We start from the raw sequence: 15,147 nt of genomic DNA, 5'->3' as shown, positions 1-15,147 counted from the left end.
CACGGGCACCAGCCAGGCAGGGCGGTAGGAAGCCCGAGGGTCCTGCCCAGCCCTGGCTATTGCCTCCACGGTTCCCATAGAAACAGCTGGAAGAGAAGGGCATATCAAACGCTTGGCACAATTCTTCTCCCACCTCCCTGTGTCTGAGGGGAAGGAAAACAGGACAAAACAAAAAACCCGAGCCTGCTTGTGAAGTGGTAAAAGCAACCATAGGGACAGGGGTTCTCATAGTGTGCTCCAGGAACCCTTAGGGGTTCCCAGAGGCATTTCAGGGGGTCCGTGGGATCAAACCTGTGGTCACGAGAGGACTAACGCGTTATTTGCCTTTTTCACTCTCAGTCTCTCACCAGTGTTCGGTGGGATTCTCCAGAGGCTACGCGGCGTGGCGATGTTGCAACTGGCTGAACGCAGAAGCGGGTAGGACGATCCAGTAACCTCTGTTGAATCAGACGCGAAGGAGAGTTGCGAGAACGTAACACAACGCCATTCTCCTCTTGAATTGGTTGATTTGGGAAAATAATAGCTATTTAATTAATTAATGTATTTAGTTTTTTTGATGTTTTCATGCATCTTTGAGAGAAAGAGAGAGACCGAGCGCGAGCAGGGGAGGGGCAGAGAGAGAGGGAGACACAGAATCGGAAGCAGGCTCCGGGCTCTGAGCCATCAGCACAGAGCCCGACGCGGGGCTCGAACCCACGGACCGCGAGATCGTGACCTGAGCCGAAGTCGGACGCTTCACCGGCTGAGCCAGCCAGGCGCCCCTGGATAACTTGTCTGAGAGCTGTTCCCCGCTTTGGTTACTCAAAGCGTCCTTTGCTTAGAGCCCTTGTGGGTAACGTGTCTCAGAGGGACCGTCGTTAATACGTCTCGTCTGTAATTCTGCCCGCCGGGTGGAATTGCACAACGAGAACTCAGCCCATTTTACCTCTTTATCGTCCCCTCCTCCCAGGCGAGACACCAATCACGGTTTTAAGACACGGCTGCGCGTTCCGGGTCATCCCCAGAGGTGGGCGTCCGCATCCCCCTTCCTTGAACCTGAACCTGGGCGAGCTTTGCGGCTGCCCCTAGTGATAACGTGTGGCGGGAAGGATGTCCTGGGGCTTCCAAGGCCAGCAACGGAAGGCTTTTGTGTGCAACTCAGCTGCCGGGCTGCGAGGACGCCTGATTCACACGGATAGACCACTTGGAGGCACGCCAGTCCTCCGGTCAGGCCACCCCACACCAGGCCCTGGACACAGGAGAGGCGAAGCTTCCAAGGGCTCCCAGGCCTTTGACGTTGGTGTCACCTCGACCAAGGCCCCAGACCTCGTAGGGCTGAGAGAAGCTGTTCCCAACGGCGCCCTTTCAGCGCTGTTGACCGCAGAATCCGTGAGCGTAGGCAAAAGTTGTGGTTTTATGGCACGAAGTGGTTTTATGGCACGCTGCTAAAGACGTGACGATCCACACCCTCGCCCCATCCTCTTGGGCCGAGTGGGACAGTCCCTGGCACGCGTCCCAGATGCAGATTGCCGGGAGGTAGGGTCTGTGGACTGCTCCCTCTCCCAAGTCCCCCAAGCCACCCAGTGCAAGGACTGTCCCCGTTCACGCCCCCACCGTTAGCGCTTGAGGATTCCCGGGCCCCGACCCCCTCTCCCAACGCGGGACGTTATCCAGCCTTCGAAGATTTGTCTGTCTAATGAGTGCAAGGTGATGGCTCCTTCCTTGTTCCCTTCCCGCCGTTGTAGGACCTGCCATTTGCCCAAGACGGGGGACAGAGTTGGGGGAGGGGGTCCCAGGCAGGACACCGCGGTCTCAGGTTCAAGGATCGGATCTATCTCGCCCCGGGGGGGGGGGGGGGGCAGGGAGCTCGCACCCGTCCTCCACGAGGCGTCACAAACTTGACCCCTTTCTATGGCTCCAGTGCCCTCCTCGCGGCGACCCTTGAGGCCCCTGCACACTGCAGTCCTGCCCTCCTCCCCGGGGGTCTGTCCAGCCTGGAGCACAGGGGTCGCGCGTGAAGCTCCCCTCGGGAGGGATCCCTGTGTCCCCCCACCCCACCGCCCAAGGGACTGTGAACCCCAGGAGGGCAGGGCCTGGGCTGTCTCAGTCGTGGCTGGGTCTCCCGCTGGGCGGGAGCAGGCTCTGTGAGAGCGTGTGGGGAAGGAAGATAAGCAAAGAAAGCCAGGAGGAAGGAGGGGAGAGGAGGAAGAAGAGAGGGAGGAAGGATCTGTAACGCTCTGGCTTCTTTCTTTTCTGAGCCGTGTCCCCCAGCGCCCACCAGAGGGCGCGCTGAGCCAGCACATCCCTCCTGCAGGGGCCTCAGGCTCCCCGACAGACAAAAATGGATCGTAACGGAGAGGATTGCCGCGGAGCCCTTCTACCCAAAGCCCTACTGCGTCCTAGGAGTGCGCTGCAGCCGCCAGGCGCCTAACCCCACGCGGCAGCTCAGAGTAACTTACGAAGGAGGAAAGCGAGGCTCAGAGGCGTTGTTTAACTGTCCCAGGGTCACCCAGCAGCTAAACTGAAAAGAAGCTTCCAGCTCTGACCTTGGCGACCCAACAAAGTTGTGCTCCTTGGTCACATCCACCAGTCCCCACGGGCCTGGCCCTGGCACTCCCCCCCTTAGCCACACTCCGCCCCCCCACCAACCGTTCGATCTGGCCACTGGGGCCCTTGTAAACCAGCCACCTGGAAGGCACTTCTTCCCTTAGAGGGCCACCTCCTCCCTCCAGGCTCAGCTCAGTGTCACCTCCCGCGGGAGGGAGAGCAGTGACCCTCACCCAGGAGATGCGCAGCCGTTCTGGGGAGGGAGCCGCTGTTCCCTGACCCAGAACCGGCTTCAGCTCTTCCGGCCCATTTCCCCCCCCCCCCCCCCCCCCGAGAATCCAGGCCTTTCCCTGCTAATGCTCACGTCTCTATGTGATTGTGGGAACCCCCTCCCCCACCACGGACCAGGTGGTTCCTGTGGGGACCACTAACCCTCACACCCCCAAGCCTGGCCAATCAGAGAACTCATTCCCCTTCCCCATCCCTGTGATTGCAGGCACGTGACCCAACTGGTCCAATGGGAGTCGGTCCTCAGTCTCTGGCTGAATAAAAATGAATGAAAGGGCCCTGGAACCAGCCATGCCTGAAGCCAATCAACCCGAACATTTATAGTAACACGAGCCGATGAATTCCCTTTTCTGCTTAATCCAGGATAATTTGGGTTTCTGCACTTGGGACCCAACGAGTGCTGTGTAATGTGCCCCCTAAAACATTCTGCAAGCCCTGCCCCAAGAGAAGGTGCGCAGTGGGGCTCTCCGTGCCTGGCAGATAACACCTCTGGCTCCAAGGGCTGGGACAGGGCTTGGAGGGATAAAGAAAAGGGTCTTCCCGGTTTCTCAGACCCAGCACCACCACTTGCCATACGTTCTTGGGGCTTCTCGCTTCCCTCCAGGGACCCCAGGTCTCATACCAACAGGGGACCAGTGAAGGCAGTCTCACTCACTGCCCCCGCTGGAGCAGACCATCAGCGAGCAATTTGTCAGACACGGTGTTTGCAAGACAGACCCATGCTTGGGCAGACTGGCATCTCGGCCACAGGTAGGCTGAGGAGAAAGACATCACTGAGGGCGCCCGGGTGGCTCAGTCAGGTAAGCATCTGACTTGGGCTCAGGTCATGATCTCACGGTTCGGGAGTTCGAGCCCTGCTTCGGGCAAGACCCGCTTCTCTCTCTCTCTCTCTCTCTCTTTCTCTCTCTCTGATCCTCATGGGATTCTCTCTCTCTCTCTGCCCTTCACTCACGTGCTCCTTCCCCCCCCCCCAAAAAAAAAAGAGGGACGCCCAGGTGGCTTAGTCAGATAAGTGTCCAACTTCAGCTCAGGTCATGATCTCATGGTTCGTGAGTTCGAGCCCCACGTCGGGTCTGTGATGACAGCACAGCACAGAGCCTGCTTCAGATTCTGTATCCCCTCTCTCTCTCTCTCTCTGCCCCTCCCCCACTCAAACATTGTCTCTTTCAAAAATACATAAACCTAAAAAAGAAACAGAAAATCACTGGTTTCACATCTCATATCTTGCCCAGATAGAAGGAGGGGCGTTCCTCCTGTGGTCTGGGACTGGCTCACCACCACAGTGTGCCCAGAGAGGAGGGGTGGGCCGGGGAGAGGAGGGGCAAGGCCCGGGGCTTGAGGAGACCGTTCTGGAAGCATCGTGGGGTGCGGCAGCCCTGAAACACACTGGGGCAGCGCTTTGAGTGTCCATGGGGACAGTTATTGAGATATTATTAAAGTGAGCTCCTAGGGGTCCCTATGATATGATTATTAGTGGTGTCCCAGGGGCTCTCCCCGGAAGCCCAAAGCCCCGCCCGCTCAGCCTGGGTCTCATCCGGCCACCTCTGGGCATGCAGCCCTGCCTGAGCAAGGCTTCTCTTGCCCTGTCACACCCAGGTTTAGCTTCAATTCAGACCCTGCCCTCCGGCCCTGAACATTAAACTCACCCCAGATGCAGAGTAACCCCCCCCACACAATTAAAAGCCCGGTTCCAGGAGATTGGCCCGGGGTCAGTGAGACCCAGTTCTCTGGGTGAGATGCACGGTCCTGAATCATGAAAGGGCCCAGTGAGCTCTTTAACACAAATGCTCAGCCCCTGGCAACAGCCTAAAAGTGGTTGCCATGGAGATGGCAACAGCCACCTCGGAGAGAGACGGATGCCAGCACCAGGCTTGGCAGAGAGAAACTGCCAGAATGAAGAAGAAGAAGGCGGTGCCTGTTTCACACTTGGCTGGAGCGGGAGACCAGGGATCCAACCCAGGAGGGGCCAGCAGTTGGGGGGAGGGGGTGGGGGGGATGGGGCTGCTCCCAGACACCTCACCCAGGCTAGTCTCAAGGCCAAGCCTGCAGGGAGCCTGGTCAAACCAGCAAAGACATGTAAGCTTCCCCCCCCACCCCGGGATCCTCCAAGAGCCCAGGAGAGGGGGCGTCAGAAAGGCCGCCGCATCAGCCGGCTAGAGGCAGAGGGAGCCCCGAGACCCCCAGCTCTCACCCTTGCCACATTCGCTGGAACTTGAACCCCAAGGCCTGCAGCGCTCTTCCAGGGCCGGATTTGCACAGGGCGCCCCAGCCCGAGTCCGCTGCGGGCTTCCCCCCGCCCGCGATCTGTGCCCGTGGGCAGGAGGCACCATGGCCACCAGGCTTTGCGCCACTGGGGCAGGAGGCTGCGCGCGGACATGCACGGGGCCCTACTGGTCACCGGCATCCCGGAGGGCCTGGAGGAGGCGGCCGTCGAAGCCGTCTTGCAGCCGGCCTTCCTGCCCCCCCCCACCCCCGCCCCGGCACGTGCAGGCTGTGTAACACTAGGGCCGCGAGGGACCAGAAGGCCGAGGCCGCCCGGTGGAGTTTGCCGAGGCCATAAATCACATCTCCGTGCCCAGACAGATCCCGGGCAAGGGCGGCGTCCGGAGGGTTCTGTGTCACGACCGCGCCGAGGACACAAGGGTCCTGAGGCAGATGAAAGGCCTGCTGCTGGAGGAGGGGCCCTCGGAGGCGGGCCGCAGGCGCTGGAGGCCCCGGGGGCACGCCCCCCTCTCCCGCTTCGCTTCGGAGACCCAGGCCCAGGGCTCAGGGCCCGCCCCCGGGAAGGCCAGCTCCCCCCCAGGGAAGGGCCGCCGGCCTCGCAGAAACACAGCCAGAGGCAACAGGTGGGCCCAGCAGGGCCAGGAGAGAGAGCCAGGCGGGAGTCCGACGACTCTCTGGGGCTGGTGATCCAGGACTCCACGCCCGCTCCAGGAGGCCGCCAAGGAGCTCGGGAAGAAGGAGTGGACCCTGCAGAGCGACGCGGGCGGAGGAGCGGGTCCCCGCGAGTTCTTGGTCCTGGTGACGGGACGGACAAAGCCAAGCAGGAGCGGGCGGAGGCAGAGCCCCGGGGGGCGAGGCCCTCAGCCTCCACAGGAGAGAAGCCCGGCGCCCAGGGGGGCGCGGCCCGGCTTTAGTGGCCCTGCTGGCGGTGAGAGACACGTGGCAGCAGGGGCCCAGGGACAGCGACGTGGGGAGCCAGGAGACGAGAGGGTGGACAGTCCCGAGTTTGTGGCCATCGCGGTCTGTGCGGACCCGTGGGCCCCGTGGGCCCGTGGCGGGGAGGGGAGATGCTGAAAGTCGCTTGGGTGATGGAGTCACTGGGCTGGAGCGACAAGCGAGGCCAGACAGAGGCCCTCCCCGCGGTCTTGCCCGTCCCGCGCCGGGACACTCGCGGAGCCCGCGAGAAGGTGGACGAGGCGGGCCGCCGGGTGGACGCCGTGGTCCTGCGGAAGGCCGCGGGCCGCGGGAGCCGCCGGGAGCGCATTTCCAGCCTGGCCGAGCCCGAGCCCCCCTCCACGGGCGCGGGGACCCGGCGGGGCTGACGAGCGACGCCAAGGAAGGCGCCTGGGAAGGCGGGAGGTGCGGGCGCGCGGGAGGCGAGCGGGGCGCGGGCTCGGAGGCGGCGCCGGAGGCCGCGGGGAGCGGGGAGTCGGGGCCCGAGGCCGGGGCGTCCAGGAGGCCGCGGGCCAAGCGGGCGCCGCCCCGTCGGGCTCGGGCAGGAGCCGGGGTGGGGGCAGGGGAGGCGGAGGCGGAGGCCGCGGCAGGGTGGGGGTGGGGTGGGGCTGGCGTCGCTCGCGGGGGGAAGGCGGTGAACCGGGAAAAGAAGGGGCGCCGGGGGCCTTGCGGAGGCCGGCGAGGCCAGGGGTCAGCTGCTCACCCTCCCCCACCCCCGCCTCCAAGTCGGCCGGTAGTGAGAAGGGTCGTGGCGGCCAGAGGTTGCCCCCCAGTGCCGCTAGGGGAACCCGGAGACGCGCGGCCTCACCCCCCCATCCCGGCAACCCCCTCCCCCGACGCCCTGCGACAGAGGCGGCCTCCTGGCTTCACCCTGGGACCCGCGCTCTGCTGAGCCACCCGCCGCCGGCCTCCCGGGTCCTTCTCTGTCCCTCCTTTGCAGGTGGCCGGATCCCCAGGGAAGAAGGGGAGAGATTCGGCCCCTCCGGAAGGCAGCAGCCCCAGGTGATGGGCCGGTGTCTCGGGCCACCCAGGTGGCACCCGGCTAGCATGGGGGGGGTTGACAGTGGGGGGACATGGGGCAGTGGGGAGGCCAGCCATGCCAGAGAGTTCCTTCTGGCTCTCCGTGAGGCCCTCATGGTTCCGGAGACCTGCTTCTGGCCAGCGTCTGTGGGCCACTGTCCCCCGACTCCAGCCAGTGTCACGGGGCCTGGGATCTGGGATGGAGCCCCCCCCACCCAGCTGGGCAGTGGGTTGACACCCACTCTCCCCACGTGTAGCCGAGGCCTGAAGGCTGATCCTCCCTGCTTGGGGGAGGAGATGATTCCAGAGAGAGGAATGTGAGGCACACAGGGGGCAGCCCCTAGGGGAGGGGAGAGGTCCCATGGGAGAAGAGAAGAGAGGAGAGGTGGGAAGGGTGGGGGCAGGGGAGGAGGAGGAGGAGGAGGAAGAAAGGGAAAGAGCACCAGCCCTGCCCCCCTCAGCCACAGCTGAGGCAAGGGACCCAGCTCCTCAAGGCCAAGGCCGGCCACCTGCCACCGTCCCGGGCTGAATCTGCCACTCAGGCCGCCCAGGGATCCCCAGACATCTCAATTATTGGCCAAAATTTGCACCTCTGGGTAGATCACATAAAATCCAGATTTCTGGCTTGTGTCCGTGGCAGTGAGGGCAGCGCACTTCCAACAGGCCTGGGGTCCCCTCACACCCCATCCCCATTGTCCCTACAGCTGTCCCCTTCCTCGGGTCCCGTGGGCTGACCGACCCCTAGGCGCTGGCTTTGCAGCCCCGGCTTAAGAAGATGAAGGGTCCCCGTTTCTCTCTGAGTGAATTAAACACGGGGAAGGACCCTGAGGGGGCACCTGAGGGGGCAGGGCCAGTCCAGCCAGCGCAGGAGCCGCCCAGGGTCTTGTGTTGGGAGGACGGAATGTCCCCAGGAGGGAGCTGCAGCCCAGCCCTGATCCCCCAGGCTCTTGGCTCCGTGCTGTCCAGTCAGCACCTGCTGTCCCCGCGTAGCTGCTTCGGTGCCCGGCGGTGTCTGGGTGGGGAAGTGGACCCTGGTTCTGGGCTGGCCGCTGTTTCTCGTCCCCTCGTCCTGGGGCTGCGTGTGTGCCTGGGCCAGAGTTCCCGTCCCCAGGCGGTGACGGGCCCATCGTGCCAGGAAGGCCCTCCCTCCACGTCTCCAGGAAGGCACAGGGGCCTGGGGGTGTCCCCACGGCCGGACTGCACTGTCCTACCCCCACCTCGGGACACCAGAATGCTTCAGTTGCACGGGAAGGAGTCTCCCTCAGGGCTGCAGGGACCTCCAAGGGACAGTGACTGAGATCACCTGGCAGCAGTCAGGATGCCCTGGGGGCTGGGGAGGAAGCCCGTCCTCCCTGGGGGCGATGGCCCTGGTCTGAGTGGCCTCTGCAGCCGCCTGGGGGCGGGGCAGGAGGGCGGAGCATCTCTGGGCTCCTCTCCTGGAGCCCCTGTCCCCTGGGGCCCCTCAGGAAAGGGAATGGAGCCTTCTGGTCTGGCCTCAATGTGCTCTGGATGAAGGGGGAGGGGAGTGTCTGAGGTTGGGCCACCACCCTGGGACTGCCCCGTCACCGATCTGCAGCCTGTTTCCCCCACACACACCCACCACTCCCCGCCCCGGGTCGCCTCACCCAGTACAAGCCTTGTCCACACCCAGGCTTCTCAGGCCCAGAGCAGGGACGCGTTTGTAATTTGGAGATAAGAGGGCCCCACGTTCAAGGCTGATAACCCACTTGGCCCCCTGGTCCTTGGTCTGTGCTCTAGCAGGGATTCTAGCCAGCGACCCTCTGGGTGCTGGCCATATGGGTTTTAAGTATTTTTGTGTCATTTCTGCCTGCAGCCGTCTTCTCTGGACGAAGGAGAGAGAGCAGAAAGACCTGGTCCCCTCCCCAACAGGGACCGGCCGAGGAAGCGGGTTGGAAATGGGCTTCCCCAGCTCCAGGATGTACACACTGATGTCACTGAGAGCTCTGAAATCGAGTGGGTGCAGAGTGGGGAGACATGAAACCTTTTCATTTTGTGTCCGCACTTGTATGGACCACCTGCAGTCTTCCTTTCCCATCCCTCAATGGCTTCTTGGGCCCAGCCCAATCACATTTGGTGGGAGAAAAGTCCCTCCAATCCTGTTTATTTTTTAAAATGAAAAAAAATTTTTTTTGACATTCATTTAATTTTCAAGAGAGGGAGAGAGAGAGAGAGAGAGTGTGTGTGTGTGTGTGTGTGTGTGTGTGTGTGTGTAAGCGGGGGAGGGGTAGAGAGAGAGGGAGACACAGAATCCGAAGCAGGCTCCAGGCTCCGAGCCGTCGGCACAGAGCCCCAGGCGGGGCTCGAACTCCCGAACCGCGAGATCGTGACCTGAGCCGAAGTCGGCCGCTCGACTGACTGAGCCTCCCAGGCGCCCCCATCCAATTCTGTTTCAAACTCCATCCTCCTTCTCTCTCTTTCTCCAGCTGTGGTCCCAGGACTTGCAGTGGGGGCGGGGCACCTCCTCATCTCCTCCCCGGCCCCCTCTTCTGGGGTCTGGGCCCCCACTGTATTCACTGTGGGTGAAGGCCACGCAGGGAGTCACGTGTCTCGGATCCGTCCTATCAATGCCAAGGTTCCTCGGTGGGCTTTATGGCTTCTTCAGCCACTACTGACTCCGATTCCGAGTTCTGTTGCTGCAGCATTCATGAACCACAGGTATGGAATCTTTGGACATGATTAGGGATGAAGGGAAAAATCATAAAACAAGGAGGATGACAGATTCTCTATCCCCCTAAGTGATACTGCTCCGAAGAAATTAACAGCATATTCCCCGGAACCAGGACGGGGAACCACGAAGAGTCTGTACGGGTCACCTATTGCTGGGTTGGAAATTGTCCCCAAGCCTAGCACCGTAAAACAACAATGTGGGTTCCTATCTCACATTTTCTGAGGGTCAGGAATCTGGGAGCTGCCTCTGGGTGCTTCTGGCTCGAGGTCTGTCCTGAATGTGCAATCAGGATGTCGGCTTGGGGCCGCTGTCATCCGAAGGCTCGTACGGGGCCGGAGGGCGTGCTTCCCAGGTGGCTCACTCCCGTGGCTGTTGGCTGGACAGCCAGTGCCTCTCCTCACGTAGGCCTCCCCGTGGGACTGACGCGGCAGTCGGCTTCCCCCAGAACGAGCGTTGGCAGAGGGAGAGCATACGGAGGCCTCGATGCCTTCTCATACAATGCCTCAGAAGCCACACGCAGCCACTCCTGCCATTTTCCGTTTGTTGAAAGTGAGCCTCTGTGTCCAGACCTCACTCACCGGGAGTAGACGTAAGCTCCACCTCTGGAAGGGAAGAGCATCCGAGAGTGTCCGGGCAGAGTATAAAAGCAGCACGGAGATCCTGACCATTCCTGGTTCATCTTCTGCCTAACTCATGAAAATGAAAACCACACATGCAGCGGGGGACACGTGGCTCCCTCAGAAGTTCCTGCGAAAGCAACGGGCTAGCTGATTTTCTCCAATTCTCCATCCCAGCGCGGGCTCCTGCATTAGGATTTGGCTTGGGGGTAAGAGGTAAAAGGTCTGTAATGGCCTCACGGGCAAATTCCTTCTTTTCTGGAAAGCACCTTCTGCCTGTGCAGGAATCTGCAGTTTCTGCCCTGTCTAGATCTAGGGAACAGTGAGACAGGCAGTGAAATTACAGCAGAGAATCATTACAGGGCAAAAAAGGGAGCCCAGTGCACCATTAAAGAGATTTTCTGGGACAAGCCACAGAATCTTCAGCATATAGTGGCTCACACACAGGCAAGAAAGTCAAGCAGTGGAAGTTGCTGGGGTTTGAATTAGCAGCCCAACAATGTCAGTTTCAGAGTCTGTGATTCTCCTGGCCTCTCCTCACAAGAGGAGAGTCACAAGATAGCTGCCGCAGCTCCAGACATCACATCACACACCATGTTCAAAGACAGGACGCAGGGGACCGCAGAAAGCAGGAAATTTCTCTTTGTTAAGGGTGGGAACACCTTCTCCCAGAATTCCTCAGCAGACCTCCTTTTATATACCTTTGGCCAGTACTGAGTCGCTTGACTACCCCCTGACCAGGGTGAGGCTGATTAAGGTCAAAAAAGCTTGCTTGCTTGCTTTCTTTCTTTCTTTCTTTCTTTCTTTCTTTCTTTCCTTTCCTTTCCTTTTTTCTTTCTTTCTTTCTTTCTTCTTTCTTTCTTTCTTTCTTTCTTTCTTTCTTCCTCTCCTTCTTTCCTTCTTTCTTTCTTTCTCTCCTTTCCTTCTTTCTTTCCTTCTTCCCTTCTTTCTTTCTTTCCTTCTTTCTTTCAATGTTTATTTTTTAGAGAGAGAGAGAGAATGCGCACAAGTGGGGAGGAACAGAGAGAGAGGAAGACCAAGGATCCAAAGTGGGCTCTGTGCTGACAGTGCACAGGCCAAAGTAGGGCTCAAACTCACAAACAGGGAGATCGTGACCTGAGCTAAAGTCAGACGCTTAACCGACTGAGCCACCCAGGCACCCCCAAAGTTCTGTCTTCTACTTGAACAAAATCTAGAGGCGCCTAGAGTCCCTGTTCGGCCCACTTCTCTCCCTCACATCAGCTGCCTGGTCTCTCTATGGATATCTGAGTTTGGGAGCCCTGCTCGAGTGTGAGCACGGGTCAGCTAGGGATGTTTTGGTTACAAATCAGAGAAAACCAAACTGATAGCAGGCACAAAGATATAAAGATATTTCTTAGTTTCTCAATTACAGCTTTGGAGGAAAGAGGCTTCTGGGTTTAATTAGCAGGTCAAGTATGCTATTGAGAACCCAGAATTGTTCTATTCTTCCAATTGTTGCTCTTTGCTTTCCAGTTTATTGCCTCACGGTCACAACATGGCTGCTGAGCTCCGGACATCACCTTCTCCCACAACAGGTAAAAAAATGGATAGGTGGGGTGGTGACAGCCCTCTCCTATCCTGCATCTCCTCTTTTATCCAGTCACAAACCTATTTCCCAAAAGCGGCCAGCGCACTCATTGGCCAGAACTGGGTCACTGCCTACCTGCCCCTACAAAGGAGTCTAGGAAAAAGGAGAGCTGGCTTTTTTCACCACTTTAGTATGAGGTGGTAAATGGGAGAGGAGTTATTAGTGGCTGTTAGATCAGCCAATCAACACTATCGGTGACTGACGTGACCTCATGCCCACTGCAAAAATAATTTTTAAACATTGAGAGAGAAAGAGAGAGAGAGATGGAGATATTCTTTCTCTCCCGCAGTGGCAGTGGGAGAGATACTATTTTGCATCATAAAATCCATCTACAGACTCAGCTTCCGGGGGGGGGGGGGTGGGGGGAAGAATCGGCTTCAAGAAGGTGAGAATAAATCGTCGTGGGTCTTCTCCATCACATCAGGAAAGGATCACTTCCCTTCCACGAGCACGTTGAAATAAGAGCCCAAGGCTCGTCTAGATTTGTTGTTTCTGGACCCCAAAATAGCCACCCTTCCTCTGATCGTTCCTTCCGTCAGAAGCGAAGTTTCTACGGAACAGTGTTTCTCCCACTCATCCTGATGTGTCCAATGTCAAGGGCGTTCATGTAGGAGGGACGGAGCTGAGGACTTGGCTGGGGTGCCCGGTGGCTGGGCTGGTGAAGCGTCCGACTTCGGCTCGGGTCGTGATCTCGCGGTCCGTGGGTTCGAGGCCCGCGTCGGGCTCTGTGCTGAAGCCTGCTTCCGATTCTGTGTCTCCCTCTCTCTGTGCCCCTACCCGCCCCCCTTCTAAAAATAAATAAACATTTAAAAAAAAATTTTTTTTAAAGGCTGCTGTCATCTCGAGGGGGAAGACTGCTTCCAAACTCACTCACCTGGCCGTGGGCAGGCCTCAGGGGCTCCCAGGCTGTTGGGGACAGACATGAGTCCCCGCCCGAGGGCCTGTCCATCCGGCAGCTTCCAATATGACAGCCAGGCCCCGCAAGACAGGGAGTGTGGCCAGGACAGAAGTCAGTCTTTTTGTAACCTAATCCCTGAAGGGACATCCCGTCCCTTTCGCCATTTATTTGTTAGAAGCCTGTCACCAGGACCAGCCTACACTCACAGGGGCATAGACCCCAGGATCGTGCGAATACCAGGAGGCCATGCTAGAGGTCGCCTCTCCTAAGGAGACAGGCTAAGGTGATAATCAATGTGACCAGGGCTCCATCTGGTGGGAAGGGATGGCGAACGGCAGGGGACGTGACAAGACGGGAAGTTTTATTTCTAACAAATTTTTTTTTTTGAGAGAGAGAGAGAGAGAGAGCATGCACACAGGAGCAGTGGCAGGGAGGGAGGGAGAGAGAATCCCAAGCAGGCGCCACGCTCAGCGCGGAACCCGACCGGGGGCTCGATCTCACCGCCGTGAGATCGTGACCCGAGCCGAAATCGGGAGCTGGGCGCTTGACCGACTGAGCCACCCAGGCGCCCCATAACAATTTTAACTTCGTAGTTGCGTTGCCAGAAAAAACACAGGATGACTAGCTAAATTTGAATTTTGAAAAACAAAAATTTCTTTTGGTATAAAGTATAAGTATATCCCATGCAACCCTTGGGATATACTTATACTAAAAATAACGCATTGAGCATCCAGGGAGGGGGCATCCAGGAGGCCTTCGGCCACCCAAGCCTAGAGCTCGGAGAGACGGCTGTGTGGTACGCAGAATCCTGACCCCCGAAAAATACCTACATCCTAATCCCTGGGACCCATGAATGTTACCCTCCATGGCAAAAAGGAATGTGTGGCTATGTTTAAATTAAGGTTGTGGGGGCGCCTGGGTGGCTCAGTGGCTTAAGCGTCCAACTCTTGATCTCAGCTCAGGTCTTGATCTCAGGATGAGATGAGATGAGATGAGATAAGATAAGATGAGTTGAGATAAGATAAGATAAGATAAGATAAGATAAGATAAGATAAGATAAGAAAAGAAGCGCCTGGGTGGCTCAGTGGGTTAAGCATCCGACTTTGGCTCAGGTCATGCTCTCACTGTTTGTGAGTTCGAGCTCCACGTCAGACTCTGTGCTGACAGCTCAGAGTCTGGACAGCCTGCTTTAGATTCTGTGTCTCCCTCTCTCTCTGCCCCTCCCCTGCCCGCACTCTGTCTCTCTATCTCTCTCACAAAAATTAACATTAAACATTTTTAAATAAAAAGGTAAGATCGGTAAAAGTTGTGGAGACGGGGAGAATCTTCTGGGTTATCTGGGTGGGTGGTTCCACTTGCAACACAACGGGAGCCACGAGCCAGGGACCGCCAAGGCCACCCCCAGAAGCTGGAAGAGGCAAGGAAGGGCTCAGTTTTGAACCTCTAGCCTCCAGAACCATGAGACAATACCCTTCTGCTGTCTCAAGCCACCCTGTTTGGGACGCTCGGTTACAGCGGTCCTAGAAGACTAATACAAGGGAAGAGGGGTGCAAGGTGGGGGGAAGGAGGGAAGCAGAGGTGGGACAGGAGAGGAAGATGCTTCCCTGCAGGTGGAGGGACCGCCGGCCCAGGAAGGCAGGCGAGCCTCTGGAGGCTGGAAGAGGTCTGGAGGTGCGTTCTCCCCTGGGGCCTCCAGAAGGAACACGGCCAGGCCAACAGCTAAAATAAACCCCCTGTGACCCGCGTCAGACTTCTGTGCCCCAGAACGGTAAGAGAATTCATACATGTTGTTTTAAGCTGCTCGGTGTGGGGTGATCGTCACAGCAGCCCCAGGAAATGAACGCAGCGGGCTAAGGACAAAGGTGCAGGTGGGGAGGGGAGGGAGGAGAGAGAAAAGCATGGGATTAGCAGCGTCAGGGTCTGGCCTCGGCAGGGCAGCCGCGAGAGGGGCGCAGACCATGGACGAGGAGACCCCAGGGAGGCAGACAGGAAGCCATCAGAGAGAGAGCAGAGGCACTAAGGACAAAAGTCAGAGGCTGACACCTGTCACTCATGAGGCAGCATGGAGTTCCATGGCTCAGGGAAGGTCCCGATGTCCCCCTCTGTGCTGATGGCTTCCTGTGTGGCTCTCCTGCCCAGCCCCGTCACCAGAGCCCAGGTTCCATCCGGCCTTGGCTGTAATTACGTGCAACCCATAGGTTGCACGTTCCAAAGGTATAAACGGGAGACTGGCATGGAGCGACTGGGGACACAGCGTCTCCCAGTGACGTGTGATACATGTGCTGGGTCGACTGGGGAAACATAAAACCCATGAGAGCAAGAA

At 58.7% G+C, this 15,147-nt stretch overlaps 1 protein-coding gene, 1 long non-coding RNA gene and 1 pseudogene across 9 annotated transcripts in view; all 3 read left to right on the top strand.

Annotated features, from left to right (window-relative positions):
• Window positions 1-1,401, top strand: part of PNMA8C (PNMA family member 8C) — a 30,244-nt gene extending 28,843 nt beyond the window's left edge. Inside the window, exon 2 of the mRNA XM_078439646.2 lies at window positions 340-1,401. The gene's annotated coding sequence lies outside the window, so the exon portion shown is untranslated. The remainder of the gene's footprint in view (window positions 1-339) is intronic.
• Window positions 1,402-4,858: 3,457 nt separating this feature from the next.
• On the top strand, window positions 4,859-5,951 carry LOC144614683 (paraneoplastic antigen-like protein 8B; annotated as a pseudogene).
• Window positions 5,952-6,607: 656 nt separating this feature from the next.
• LOC132677333 (uncharacterized) lies at window positions 6,608-14,590 on the top strand. 8 transcript variants are annotated; one of them, XR_013552751.2, is made up of 5 exons: window positions 6,608-6,993; window positions 9,456-9,687; window positions 10,268-10,533; window positions 11,812-11,873; window positions 13,000-13,131. It is a non-coding gene; the product is annotated as an uncharacterized LOC132677333 (long non-coding RNA). The 8 variants fall into 8 exon arrangements; XR_013552749.2 differs by having other exon boundaries at window positions 10,268-10,540; XR_013552750.2 differs by lacking the exon at window positions 13,000-13,131 and adding an exon at window positions 12,756-12,949 and having other exon boundaries at window positions 10,268-10,540.
• The last annotated feature ends 557 nt before the right edge of the window (window positions 14,591-15,147 follow it).

This window comes from Panthera onca, chromosome E2 (genome assembly GCF_046562875.1).
Source record: "Panthera onca isolate mPanOnc1 chromosome E2, mPanOnc1 haplotype 2, whole genome shotgun sequence".
NCBI classification, from domain to species: Eukaryota; Metazoa; Chordata; class Mammalia; order Carnivora; family Felidae; genus Panthera; species Panthera onca.
Note: the sequence above shows the minus strand (reverse complement) of the source record. Positions and strands in the feature narration are given on the sequence as shown.